We start from the raw sequence: 14,842 nt of genomic DNA, 5'->3' as shown, positions 1-14,842 counted from the left end.
ATTAAGTAAATCTGAAAGTGCTTTTTCATCTCTAGACAGGGTGCTCAGAAGTGTACTTAGGTACCGGGCGGCACTTCTCCCCTTGAATCCAAAGCAGCTTCAGGGTGGAAAGTGTAGCTGCAGGAGCCCACACATCACAGCTGCACGTCAGACAGCTCTTAATTCCAAGTTTCCTTTGAATAATGAGGCTGTTTCTTAGCATGCTGGCTTTCCTCTATCATGCAAAGCAGAGGGCTCCAAGTACTCTTCGGAGTTTCATTTGTTTTGTGTTGTTGTTGTTTTTAAAAAAGTTAGGGCAGCAAATTTGGAAACCAATCACTTCTTTTTTTTGGTTACACCTCAAAACAATATATCTCAAGTACTGTATAGTTTTCATTAATCATTAATCTGTTCATTATTAAATAAGTCACTATGTCATTTTTGTACATATCTATTTGTGGAGGAATGCGTAAGTCTTAATATTATAGGTTCTTGGCACCTGGTCAGAATCTACATGGAACTTATAAATCCAGATTTAGAAAAGGGGGCATTCGTAACAGCTTAGCTAATACCACGTGTAGTTGGGAAATAAGCCTCACTCTGTTCAATGGACTTACTCTGAGGTAACTGTGCATTGACTTGCAATCTTTGCTTTATTTTCTGTCAGCTTAGCCTATACCCAACAGAATATTATTCAACAGAATATTAGTTTCCACTGTGCTATATTTGCACGTTGCTATACATGAGCTACCCAGCTGACTCGCTTAATTACTTCTTTGTGAAACATCCTTCCCAGATATCTTCATAAACGCATTATGTGCTAAGCAGAATTAATAGAATCATGTTAGACCCCAATGCACTTGATCTTTCTATAAATATTATCAAGCAACGCATTAATTATCCAAATGTGGATGTCTGTTTTCCCCCTTAATCTGTTAAGCACCTGTGCACTACCTATAAACCAGTAATATGCATTCTCTCTCTCTCTCTCTCTCTCTCTCTCACACACACACACACCACTCTCTCTCATACACACCATTATAAACTTATTTTAAACATATACATATAAATAAACACGAAGCATTCCTTACAATATGAATGTTGTCCCTTTGCATATGCATCTGAACTTGACTCTTAATGTGTTGCCCCATAGAAATTGGCTAGCTTATATTGTGATCCTATTGACCAGGTAGGCCCTCTGGGAAGGTATAGAATAATAATTAAATGTCCTTGCACTGGTGGAACACAACTGCACTGTTCACAAGAGCTAACATGCATACACCATTTACAATAGCCGACAACATGGAGGAGGCGCCACCAGCCTTGTCTACCACGTCTGCCTGCCAGTGTGTAGCTGCTGTGCCAGTGTGACACCACTGGAGAAAGGGAGGGGGGAATGGGTGGGATTGGGGCATGCTGAGAAGGTTCCACCTTAGCTGGAATCTTATACATAACCTGATTGAATCCTGTTTCACTTTCAGTCTCAAAAACTGGTCAAAAGCTGAGGAAACCATATTAGGAATTTGTGAATTAATGACAGGATTGCCTTATTTATTGTGTTAATGAATTCTGGCTTCCATTGTTTCTTATAAATTTGTAATATTTAAGTTATGAGTATGTGAAATTTAAGATAATGGGAATCAAAAAGCTCAGTTTAATTTGCTCAAATGATTGATAACCTTGAAGGCCTTGTGCAGTGCCATATGTGGGACTTTCCTTCAAAATGGTCCAGAAGTTACAACAAGTGCAAAATGCAGCAGTCAGGGTGCTGGGTGAGTGCCTGGAGACCCTCAAATATAACATCAATTGTGGAACAACTACACTTATTGCCTACTGCCTTATCGGGTATATTTAATGAGCCAGTACTTCCATTTAGAGCCTTAAATGATCTTGGTCCCAAATATCTGAATGAAGTATCTTCCCATATTGACATACCCATTTGTTAAGATCCAGAGGGAATGTCCTGCTAGCAGTCTCCCTCATTCAGTGGGATGGGAATCCATGGAGAGGCTTTATTGGCAGTGGCTGCATACATTTGGAACGATCTCTCCTCTGTGGTGCGTTTCACCATAGCACTGCTGTTTCGGCATCAGTTGAACATACCCCTCTTCATCCAGGCCTTGGGCAAAGAATGAGGTCCATTGGAATGGATTTTTAGTGCTCCTGCTGTTTTGATGTGTGTGGAATTCAAGTTTGTTATGTATGTTTTAATATTATTGTTTACTTTTCTATTTTCACCTTATGTGTCTCTCCCCTCGGGCCTTTGGGTGAAGAATGAACTATACATATGGCAAATAATAATAAATTACTAGTCAGGAGGAGTTATTATTCTCAGGGAATATTTCCTTCTCTAGATCAGTAAGATCTCACTGCTTATTCAGAAATGTCAACCTTAATTTTCCTTTTTTAAAAAAAAATCCTTTTCCTACTCTTTCAACATTTGTGATCAAACCAGTTGGCCCCAGATGGTTTAATATTTTGAGATGAGACTGGCATTCTAAGTGACATGCCATCCCCATGACTGGCATTCCCTTGTGACAGGAATATTAAAAACCATTTTAATCAGTTGATTATTATTGTCTATAGGGTACACTTCCTAGTCCTCAAAACTATCAGCAGAATCATCAAGGACAAACATTCAGAATATCAGCTGCTTCCAGCTACCGAGATGAAGGTAAAACCCCCATATTTATTCTTATTGCCTCTGACACTGAGAGTTTGAAAATTAGATTTAAATGAAACCTTAGCCGATTGGAGCCTGAAGTGGGTTTTTTTTAAAAAAAAAATGTCTCAAATTCCAGGAAAAGAATGAAGGTATCTGCTCTGCCACAATTTCTGTCAAGCTACCTAACACCTATCCATCTTTCTCTAAACACACACTATCTACACCCAGAGTAATAATCAAATTAGGATATTTACTTTTCAGAAAATCAATAGCAAAACACAAATCACTCCAAATAGTGTTTGAAAAATGCAGGAATTTCCCAAGGGGGGTTAACAATTTCCAGAGAAAAGGTACGGTACTTTCAAATCGCACTTGAACTATTAGAAAATCACGAGCTTTACAGCACAATCCTATACATGTCTCCTGAGAAGCAAGTCTTTTTGAGTTCAAAGAGATTTACTCCCAGGTCCTTTGTGTTCAGGACTGCTGTTCTTTGACCATTGGCTTGATCTTTTGTGATTTTGTTCTTTGAAATTCACAGTTCATTGCTGCATTGTTATATAGTTTTATATTTATATAACACTCATGACAACTGCTGGCCTTTATACCACACAGCAGGAGCGGAGGTATATAGTTCATAGTACTTCATAGTATATAAACTATGAAGATATTTGCCCTTTAAACTTCTACACTTCTTTTGCTTCTGCAATTTCCTTTGGTATCATCAGCTAATAATAAAGCAGTAATTAGAAACATTACATTACATAAGGAACTACAAACACAGTGGCATAAAGGCTCTGAACTTTGAACAAAATGAACACCAAATATTCTCTGCAAAAGTAATGCCATTGGGTTAATCGGTATTAAAGCAATCTATTCCGAATAAATTGCTTTTATTATGAATTAATTTAAAGTGAACTTTTTCTCCGGGGGCTATGTACTGCAGGCTTAATAGCATTATATATCAGTGGTGATTGACACACGATTATAAGGAAACTTGCTCCCATCTCACAGCACATGCTTTGTAGAGCCAGCAGATATTTCACACATGTAGTTTCCTATGTGAGGTAGCACACAAAACCCCTTCTTCATTCCTTGGAACACCAAGAAAGCGTTATGATCTTTATACAGTCCTTCTGTACTGCAGAAGCAGCTCAGGGCCAGAGCCTATGACCTGTGACAAGCTTTCCAGTGGAGTTCACAGAGATTAATTGCATGGGTGTGCAACAAGACATTAGAGATCTCTTTTAGGTTTTGCTTGCCTTGAGAATGAGTGGGCAAGAAAATACAGAAGGTTAATTTCTCTGTTTAGGCGACTTGGGGAAGGCAAACCAAGTCAAAGACTGTAATCAAGCTGGGGTGTGTGTGTGTGTGTGTGTGTGTGTGTGTGTGTGTAAGAGCAGTGTAAAAGAGCTGCTAAGAAAAACAGTTGCAGTGTTGAACTGTAACCTAAAAAACACACGATAATTTGTTGTTAAAATAACAACATTCCAGTATTTATTTATTGTTGTATTTATTTACAGTATTTAATCACTGTTGCGAAATCCTTCTGGGCTGCTTCAGGCCCAGCACCAGATTTTGGAGGACCCTGGGCAGTCTACTCTCAGTGGCCTCACCCTATACCGCCCTGGGATAGCTCTTAATCTCAGGGTTGTGGGTTTGAGCCCCTCATTGGGTGAAAGATTCCTGCATTGCAGGGAGTTGGACTAGATTGTCCTCCTGGACCCTTTCAACTCTACAATGCTATGATCATTAGCTCCATAATGGCAGGCTCCTCCCCCAGCACCTGCCAACACTCAGGACCCACGTTGGTGATGACACTGTAGCAACCACCAGCCTTGCCTTTGCTCTCACGTGGTCCCACACACAAAGGTGAGAGGGTGGAGAACTTGCCAGCTTCTTCCTCAGGCTCACAAGTAGAATTGTCCTTGGCCTGCAAAGAGCTGGGATTCAGTACAGGGAAGCTTCCAGGTAAGCCCACTTGCAAGTGACTGAAGGAGAGGAGAGGAGAGTGACCACTGCCACTGGAGGACCAAATAGTGGTGGGCACTATTGAGGCAGGCAATGTGTCAGCTCCTCTGTGTGCCAACAAATGCCTCCCTATGCTGAGTGTTCCTGGTGTGGTTGGTTCCCTTGCATCTTTGAATGCCTCTACACATTCTGATAATCATGTGGAGGCCGCTTGAAACAGTCTTTGTACAGTGGCCTGTACCTAACAGTCAAACAGCCTATCCATAACGGTTACCTAGGGAGTATTTTCTCATCACTTCTAGCAAATGGTGGGAGCGCATCATGTGCATGGGAGCTAATATGCAGAGGCTATTTCTGGGAGCATTCATAATGTGTGAGCTGACCTGGAGACATGTGAACAAAAGCCAGGAGAGAGCAGTCAGGCACAAGAGGTGCTGGTAAAATGGTTGCTGTTGCTGCTGCTAAAATATTGGAGCCACCAGATAGTCAGCTGCCACATCAACTTGGCAGAGCTCCTCCACATGGCAGCCTCGTCTCCAGTTGTTCAGACATTGCAGAGATTCACTCCTGTGGCATTACTCCCTGCATTCTTATGGAAGATTACTTCAGCTGGAGTCCAGAGACCCAGTAGCATCAGGAAGCTGGGCATCACCAGTGATGAGCATATGTTTCCAAGGCAGAAATATTGACTATGAATGCCCCCTAGATGCAGAGTGGTCAATTCTGTATATTCAAGGCCACACTATTCCTCCAGATAATGCTTTGGGGTCTTGCCACTCATACCATTCCACTGATGATTAATACGTTGAGGTATTACACAGAAAAGCCAGCAATTGTTTTTCTAGTATTTTATGTTTTATTACATTTTTATATATTGTGCACAGCCTTGATATTTCATAAAAGTTAGCAGCGGTATAGAATATTGTTACAAAATGAATGAATAAACTTGAGCACCTTTTTGTCTTTTCCCTTCAAGTGAATCCATGAGCAAGCCTTTCTCCTCCTGAACTTGGATAAAAATTGGCCAGAACAATAAAAGTCCATATATAGTTACTTGGGGGGGGGGCAGCAGTTTTGCCCCACAGGCTGCCAGTGACACAGCTTTGCTCTGGATCAGGGCTGAGGAATCTCAAGTTCGGGGGCCAAATGCAGCCCTCTAAGTCTCTCTGTTTGGCCCTGGGACTGTCGTCAGATCACAACCCTCATCATCCCTACTATGTAGCCTTGAGTGCTTTTGCTTTGATGGAATGTCTTGTCTCCCAGGATGGAGTATGGAGGGTGTGTGTGTGTGCGCGCGCTCCTGGATTTTGCATGGCTGGAGTATAACCAAATGTACCAAGCTGAGAGTCACATCTGCTGCTCCACTCACTTTTACCTCTGGCCCCACATGCCAGGGTCATGCAGCCACCCTCCCCAGAACATTGCTCACAAGGAGATGTGGCGATTAGTCTGAAAACAGTTCCCCGCCCCTCTCTACATCCTCAAATTGGCCAGTAATGGTACTATCCTATGAATGATTAGAAGCTAAAGAAAATTACACCTTGTTACATTTTCATGTATGCTATGCATATTGGACTCTGTGCTCCTATTTCACTGCTTTGCCTGATTCTGGTTAGAAACCTGGGCCTCATCCATTTATGCCAGCTACTGCTATTTTCGCATGGCACCTTGGCTCTGACCCAGCATGACAATCAGCTCTTGAATTTGGACTCTGCTCTATGATTGCTTTTTCTTCAAATGAGACAACTGCATTTTAAAGAGACGTTTATATGCATTCACAGTCCTGATCTGATGGAAGATTGGGAGAAAGGAAGCAGAGAGGTTCCCCAATCAGCTATAAAATCTTTCAAGATTGTTTGGATACGTTTCCTATTGTTGCTGTAATATCAGCATTTCCAGTAATAACGGAACAGATTATCTTCTGATTTGCACCAGAAGACACTGGTGCAATATATACAATGTCATGAAGGAAGTTTTACACTCTCACCCATTCACACAGCCCCTGCACTATATCAGATTGTGGAAAGAAATACAACAAGAAAATATGGATTTCAGAAATTATTCCATACTTGTGTAGCAGAGAAGTTCATTGTGAAAGTTCTGTTGTGATTATCACTGAAATGTGAACACATCATATTGGTGAATTTAGTAAGAATATATTTTAAATTGTGGTGGGGAACCTTTTTGTCTGGTGGGCCAAATCTTTATCTCCTTCCCCAGCCTGACAGCTAACTTTGACAGGTGGGGGTGGCCACTCACTCACAAACATATGGTGTCAGGTGACTGATAGGTGGGCAGTCCCACGGTAGTATATGTGTCAAATCAACAACTCTTCACCCATCACTGCAACAGCAGAAGCAAACACCCTCAGACTTTGTCCTGAGCAAGGTCAATCAATACTCTTCATTGCTTATATTCCATGTGTTCACTATTCTAAGGGTTTCAGGGTAACTTTAGGGAGCAATATCAAATAACAGGGGGTAAAGCATTTCCACCCCTTCCCCGTTTTACACAAAGAAGGAATACTGGAAAGGGACTACAATGTTTGCTTCCCTCTGTGTTGTTATTATATTCAGTATATGTATTTTAAAGTATGTGGCTGGACTGCTCATTTTCATTAAACCAGTGTTTCCCCTCCTGGGTGCATTTGATACATGTCTGTGCCTCTTCCTGAAAGCAGAGTGAGTGGGACTTGGCTGCAAAAAAGACAGTTTACACCTAAGAAGACAGAGTACCTTTTTTTATTCCTGCCCCCGACACACTGAAATCAAACATGCAACGAAACAAAAACACACTTAGTGCCATTAAAAATCCATTGCAAAGTCTCTCAGGCATCAAGCACTCATTGGATAAGCAAACTTGGCCTTTCTGCATGATCTGTCAAAGCACATCCTCCCTCAATTCAGTGACAGAAGGGCAACATCTCATAACGGATTGTGGAGCTGGTTGTGAGAGACTGCTTGTAACTTACGAGGCTGCTCCCTTATGTCCCACTTTCAGAAACATGGCAAGATCTGTGCTCCAGCAGAGAGGGAGTATCCAGACTTGGAAGAATCTAAAAAATAAATAAAACGAGGCTAAAGCAAAGGCCAACAGAATAGCAGGGCATTCCATTAGTGAAGTAGTTACAAACAGTGCTGTGGCGCGTGCATTTGCTATGGAACATAACCCTGTTCCTCTTCGCATGACTCTCTTTTAGCAGAAGGTACTTTCCCGGAATACTGTGGCAAATATCATTGCTTTTTTTGTTCCTTTAAAATTATATTACTAATAATTTATTTTGCTTTCTTATTGACAGTTTTAAGGACAGCCCTCACATGATGAAGTTGGATTCTGATTCAAAGTTCTGGTTTTGATATTTAGATCACTTCAGAGCTTAGGACTTGGATACTCAAAGAACAGCCTGTCTCCATATGTATCTGTCCATACATTAGTATCTTCAATGGAGGGCCTCCTGTGGGTGCCTCTGTCATCGCAGACATGGCTCACCACAATGTCTGGAGGGAAGGTAGGTCTCCCTTAACCATTACCCCAATAGTGGTAGAATTTCTTTCTCCCAGATAAAGTGTGTTCCAGTTCGTACATGGTTGCCAACTATGGCACCAGCTCCGTTCCTGTGCCTTTTAACAACAGCCTGACACACAGAAACTTAGCAGGCAGAGCTTTTAAACACTGTTTTCTATACTGCTAAGGAACAAATTCAAGAAAAAATAATGTTGGCCATTCTAAATTGGCAAGAATGTTGGAATAGATAAAACCCCATGCCTAGCACTGTGTGGTCTGACAGCCAAGTCCCCATTGGGGTGTGTGTGTCTAATGTATCATTGCAGTTTACAAGCCCTCCCTTTAACCTTCACCCATCATAATGATGGGCATTCCCCTAGTTATATATTAACTACTGTCGACTGCATAAAGCAGATAAGCAGTGAGTTTAATTATACATTCTAACAGCTTCCTCCAACTGTCAATATCAGATACTTGTAACCTAGCTCAGGACGCTGTAAGCAGTAATTTGAAGTCAAATTGTGGTTGTAGCAGAAGTTAACAAGCGGTTTCAGACAAAAAAAGAAGCTGAAGTTTCCAGCTCTACATATAGCACACCAAATGTTTAAAACTGTAGGGTACTTACAAGGCACATTCACCATGTGCTGCAGTCGCATAACCACAACCCTGCTTCCTAATCTCTGTTACATTCCCCTTCTGGAGAATTACTTCTTCCACAACACTGGGGAACCTGTGCCTTCTCCTTCAGAGATTTGGGGCTAAGTATACTAGCTGCCAGGCCTTACCACTGCTTCTGTTCCTCTTTGTGGCCGAGAGAGGACAGAATAAAATGATAAGGCTAGCTCAAAATCTCACACAGTCTGAAATCCTGAAGTGCCTTGAGAACGAAGCAAAAAAAATTGAAACATCTTTTGTCAAGGGAGAAAACTTTGGAGAAACTGGAGGGCATGAAGGAGACGACCTGAAATAATATTTCAATTCAGAAGCCACACTTTACCTGCCCAGGAACCATGCATTCAGAGGATCTCTTCAAAGTGTGCTCCCAGGATAGCCTTAGCTTTTATGGTATAGTCCTGAAAACCCCAGTTCAAAAGCTCTGTCTATTCCACATGTCAGAGGTTAGTCTTGCCTTGGGGAGTGATGGCTTTGGTGTGATTTGTTCTCTTTCAAAGGTTAGATGAGGTGCAGTCCAGCACCCATGCAAGTGCTCAGCCTACTAAGAGGGATTGAGGACAAGGGTACAGAAACTGATGAATATGAAGACAGTTTGAAGATGATCTGTGCCAGTTTCACCTCAGCAGCATTGCTCTGAAGTCTCATTCATGGTGATGCTCTTTTGTACTGTACTTGACACTAGTCAGGTTTCAGCTCTCTTCATGAATCTTCTCTTTGCATGAGAACATAAGCTCTCATGAAATGCTCTCATAAGTAGAAAAGCTTCCTTGAGGTGTGATGCCTGGATCTTGAGTTTGATGCATTATAAGCTGATGCCTTGAAAACTAAAACCCTTAAACACATGCTCTCTGCATATGAATCCCCACCCAGGAACTGACTAATGTTTCCAGCATTTTGTGGTTTTTATAGGAGATGTTGCCCGATTGGAATTTCCAAAAGTGATAATTTCCAGCAACGTGTGGCAAATGCATTCCCCGCCCTTGGCATTCTGTGTTACTTAAGGATTGGTTCACAGAACCTCCATGCAATGTGTCCTGACTGTCTCTACAGGTACATTCCCGTAACACGCTGTCACATGCTGTAAACTGTTCCCCCCCCCCCACACACACAAATGGAAAGGTGAAGCTTTGAAGCAAGTATCCCCTTGATTATGGCATCTCAAAAATGCTTCAGCAAGTGGGAGAATTGCAACTAAGAAAGCCATTGCAGAATCCTGTTTTATACATTGTGTTTCTCTGTGCAAAGTTGTCACTAAGGACCATTGGAGCACATTGTGTAAAGGCTGTAAAGCTTATTCCATGGCTAGGCAAACTAAGGCCCAGGGGGCCAGATCCGGACCAATCGCCTTCTAAATCTGGCCCACAGATGGTCCGGGAATCAGCATGTTTTTACATTAGTAGAATGTGTCTTTTTATTTAAAATGCATCTCTGGGTTATTTGTGGGGCATAGGAATTCCTTCATTCCCCCCCCCCAAAAAAAATATAGTCCGGCCCCCTACAAGGTCTGAGGGACAGTGGACTGGCCACCTGCTGAAAAAGTTTGCTGACCTTTGGGTTTCTGGGTCTTTGGACCATAATAAAGAATGTGTATTCCATAGAATAAGCAACAGTATCTTATTTCTAAAGGTCCAATAAGTCAGTTTTTGCACAAAAGAATAAATGGACCCAAATCTGACATAAGAAATGGCAGCATTCAGAAACCAATTTGACAATTTTTTCTATCGCCCCAAAACATTCTATTGTTGATCTGAAAGTTGTCATTCAGCCACACAGGAATTTAAGATGGTATCTCCGGTGGGAAGTTTTAATTAAAACTTATGGGAAAATTTGATTCTTGCTGTTTAAAGTTGAATTGAAATTATTGTTTCATATTTCAAGGATACATTAATTAGCACAACAGAACAATTCCAGCTTTGCTATCAGATTGTATTTTATGAATTCTACCTCATTTTTTCTCTGTACCCAAACAGGTTGTTTAGATCTGATTTTTCTGTGTGTGCATTTGCTAAATTAGCTTCCACAAATTATCCATGAGTATTTGTTACTATTCCACTGCTTGCCACACCAGAGGACAGAACTTGATGGAATGTATCTGAGTTGTCGTGTGTGTGTGTGGTTTTTTTTTTTTTTTTTTTTGGCCCTCCCCTCAATCACTCCATCATCCATTAACTTTTTTTGTTTTGCCCTGAGTATGTGTCTATGCATTTTTGAACCTGCACATACATGCCTTTAAATTTTTTTCAAGGACATGCAAAAGGATTACCAGCCTTACAAGCCAGTTATCATGGTTTACAACAGGCAAAATGGAGACTTGTGTACTTTGGGAAATGCCAATACCCATTTCCATCTATTTTTAAATTGTTTTTCATAACTGAGGTCTTACATGAGAATTCAAGAGTGATAAAAAGATATTGCACAAGATCAACATATGCAATGTGATTAGTCTCCCAGGTAACCCCCCGCATTTACTGTGCAGAGATATTGCAAACATGCAACTTCTAAACTGGGTGTGCTTTTGGTATGTGACAATGAATGGACATAGGTATGTTTCATTTGGCATTGGAGACAAGGCAGCTATGTTGGGCTTGAGTGATGGGCAAATGGAAGTGTGGTTGTGTGGCAATGGAGGCCACCCACCAAAATCTCTCTCACTCATGACAAACCAAATGCACACACACAAATGTGCTAATGACCTTCTACATCAGAAGTGAATGGAGATGCATAATGAATTATTTTTCCCTTTTGGAAATCCAGATTAAATGTTTAAGTATGGACTGGTGTTTTGATGATGACAGTATTGTCTGGACCCTGTAGAAGGTTTGCACATATGAGTGGCACCGATTCCACAATAAACTTCTCTCTGGAAGCACCTTTCATCTCTCTGTGTATCTATCAATGCCAACTGACTATAACGCTTCATGTCAATTTAGGGAAACAAATCCAGCTGCCTGGGAGAGAATAAAGGCAAGTTAAGTGGCTGCCCCTAAATATTTGTTTATCATGAGTTGTTTCAACTCCCTAGCAAAGCTCTCAATGCAGCTAATACAATGAGTCAAAAAATAATTCACTCAATAAAGCCCTTTTAAGTAGCACAACAAGGAAAAGGAGCATTTTTTTAAAAAAATAAAATAAGCCATAGTCCAGAGGGAGGGAAACAAAAATGTTTGAAAGCTTGCTAAAACAGAAATAAAGAGGAAGGTAAATGAAACTCAAAGGACAAGAAGCCTAACATCCTGGACACTGTAACAAAGGATCTTTTCTTCTTCTGCATTGTTGTTATTATTATACAAACTCAAACCAAGACAAAATAAAATCACAGCAGCAAAAGAAGCCAGCTGCCCCCCCATACCCTGCAAATTAACACCAGTATTTTCCAGCTTCATTGTTCCCAACTTCTCACACTTTAGACAGTGACAGGAGACCTCCTGCTGAACTCCATGGATTCGGTTGTTTGCGAGGAGAGGTGGTGCACCCATAAGGTATCCTGGTTCTAAGACTTTAAGGATGATAACCTGAAGCAGCACTTTGAATTGTGCCCTGAAACAGACCGACAGCTATTGGAGAAGAATCTGCTGCACCCCAAACAGCTGGATTTTGCATGAGTTGGAATATTCCACATAACCTCTTCTCATAGAGAACATTGGGCTGCATCACTTTCTACATGATGGGGCAGATCGTGGTCTAAGGGCTATGCCACCATCTTGGACAATGCCACCATCAGCATCTGAGCAATAGCAGCAAGTTCAGAGACTTGTTGATATTTGACACCCCTCTTAGAGTATGTCAAAAGCTCAGCTATATATTGTATGACATGAACACTTGATTGATTGCAAAGATACCCTTTCCAAAGAAGCCTATCTTCCTTTACTAATGAATAGATTAGGGCTCCCCCTCTCCACCCTTTTACTGACCCTTCTTCTGAAGCTTTAGAACAACTTGTCATATAGACATTTACCAGGTGAAGCTTTTCTTAGCACAGAGATTGAGAACTGAGATAAGCTAAATTTCTCAGGCTATTGTTGAAGGCAGGAGAGCAGGACTGAACCTAACAAATCTGCAGTCATAAACCTATTAAAGGCACAAGGCTTCTGTCCATTAAAAAAAGCTTACTAAATTGGAGCTGGCCATTAAGGGCCCAACAGTCCCTATTGTTTTACAAAATGCAGCTGCAGAGATGCAAAACATAAGCCAAAGATCAGCACACAATTTTCTTTTAGCACTTTCCTCTCATGTTGTTTGTCTGCTAAAAATGGCCATGTGTCTTCTGAGATGAATTTGCTGTCATGCTTTGGACCTCAAACTTAAATGAAGCAAATGGCAGGCCAAAATTGAGTACTCTCACCACCATGCTACCCTTCTATGCCAACATCCCTTGGCAGTACGAGGGGTAGTGCATATGTACAACCTTTGAGATACCACCAGGGGGAGACAGAGAATCATTTGGACCTCCCATATTTCCCTGTTCTGCTCTCTACCCATTAATGTCACCTGCCAATATTCTCCACTCAAGCGCTCAACACACACTTTACTAACAGAAGGAATGAGAGTGGGTTCAATGACTGATATGGGAACATCTGCAGCTGCAGCATTGCTGAAAATGTAGTATTTCTGTAGGTGTGGACTTGTTCAGGCCCTTGAACTTCCTGAAGACTGAGAGCTCCTCCAGGCTACCTGTTCACTCAGCATTTATCCTGATCTGCTTTCGCAAAGTTTACCCAGTGGTTCGATTGTGTCTGATCCATATTGAGCATTCATTTTGATTTGTTTACTGGGCAGTAATATGACGTTGAACATTCATTCTGCATGCACTCTGATTTGCTTGTGGGTATTTATACTCCCTGTTAGTCATTAATTCACCCAACGTTTTTCAATGTTTTCCCTGCAAAATATAGACAGTCTGGAAGCACTCCTAGTTAGGCATCACCCCTTATGCAATTACACAAGAGGAGAGCGTGGGGGTGCACTCCTTGGCCCCACTTGTGACATTACTGTCACCACTCCCACAGGTCTCCATGTGTTGGCGGCTGTAGAAGGCAGCATGCCTCTGGATGCCAGTTGTTGGACTCAGGTCCTGATTTCAAGCTTCTCACAGACATCTGGTTGGTCACCACAAGAACAGCTGGACTAGATGGGCCACTGGTCTCATATATCAGGGCAAATCTTGCCTTCTTGCAAAATTCTGCCAAGGAGAGCTTACTTGACATGTGCAGGATTTACAGTATGATTTTAAACCCTGGAAGATCAGCCTTCAAAATCCTGCAGGAGTCTACATGGGTGGAACAAGATCCTGGAGGTAAATCCTCCAACATGGATGGGGGGGGGACAACAGCCAAGATGGGGAGGATGGTGGCAGTGGCGTAGCGTGGGGGTGCAGGGGGGGCCGGCCGCACCGGGCACAACATCTGGGGGTTAGGGTTAAGGGGCGCAAATCCATGGGTTAGGGGGCGCAAATCCACGGGTTAGGGGGTGCAAATTACTTGCCTTGCCCCGGGTGCTGACAACCTACGCTACGCCACTGGATGGTGGACCCCTGCTCTCTCCCCTCATGTGATGTTAACTGTGTGTAGGGAAACACTTGAAGACATCTTGGGAGATCTGATATCAGAGTAGACTGTAAGCATAATGGAAAAATAAAATGCATGTTTGCAATTTACTCAACACTTTGAAAATTATGGGGTTTTCTAACAATCTTTTATCTCATTCATCCTTCAAATGAGACCAGTGAGTAGTTGCCAATATTTTCTCTGGCAGGCATCTTCAAACATGGCTACGTGCCAGATAATTGTCAAAATCCTCGGCAGCTCATTTATTATTCTTTCCAAACGTGCTGCCAGCCTACTTCCTGAGATAGGACGCTAGTTGAGACGGCAGGAGGGAAAACCACCTGAAAACGCAGCCTTTTGAGTTCCCAGTAGAGGGCACTCTCTCTTTCTCACCCTCTGGTTCTCCAGGGAGCTCACAGCAAGAAGCGAGCGCCCCCTAGACTCCGGGAGGCGCACGGCAAGTCACAGCTGCTTGCTGCCCGCCTCTCGCCCGGGTCACCTCTGA

General features: G+C 42.1%; 1 long non-coding RNA gene across 1 annotated transcript in view; it reads left to right on the top strand.

Moving 5' to 3' along the window:
* The window catches only part of LOC310685464, a 59,481-nt gene extending 49,717 nt beyond the window's left edge, over positions 1-9,764 (top strand). Inside the window, exons 2-4 of the long non-coding RNA XR_014515296.1 lie at positions 2,566-2,653; positions 7,979-8,123; positions 9,292-9,764. This is a non-coding gene — a long non-coding RNA (uncharacterized lncRNA). The remainder of the gene's footprint in view (positions 1-2,565; positions 2,654-7,978; positions 8,124-9,291) is intronic.
* Positions 9,765-14,842: the final 5,078 nt, after the last annotated feature.

Source organism: Podarcis tiliguerta, assembly GCF_965153285.1.
Source record: "Podarcis tiliguerta genome assembly, chromosome: 9".
NCBI lineage: Eukaryota > Metazoa > Chordata > Lepidosauria > Squamata > Lacertidae > Podarcis > Podarcis tiliguerta.
This window is presented reverse-complemented; position numbering and strand designations above follow the sequence as displayed.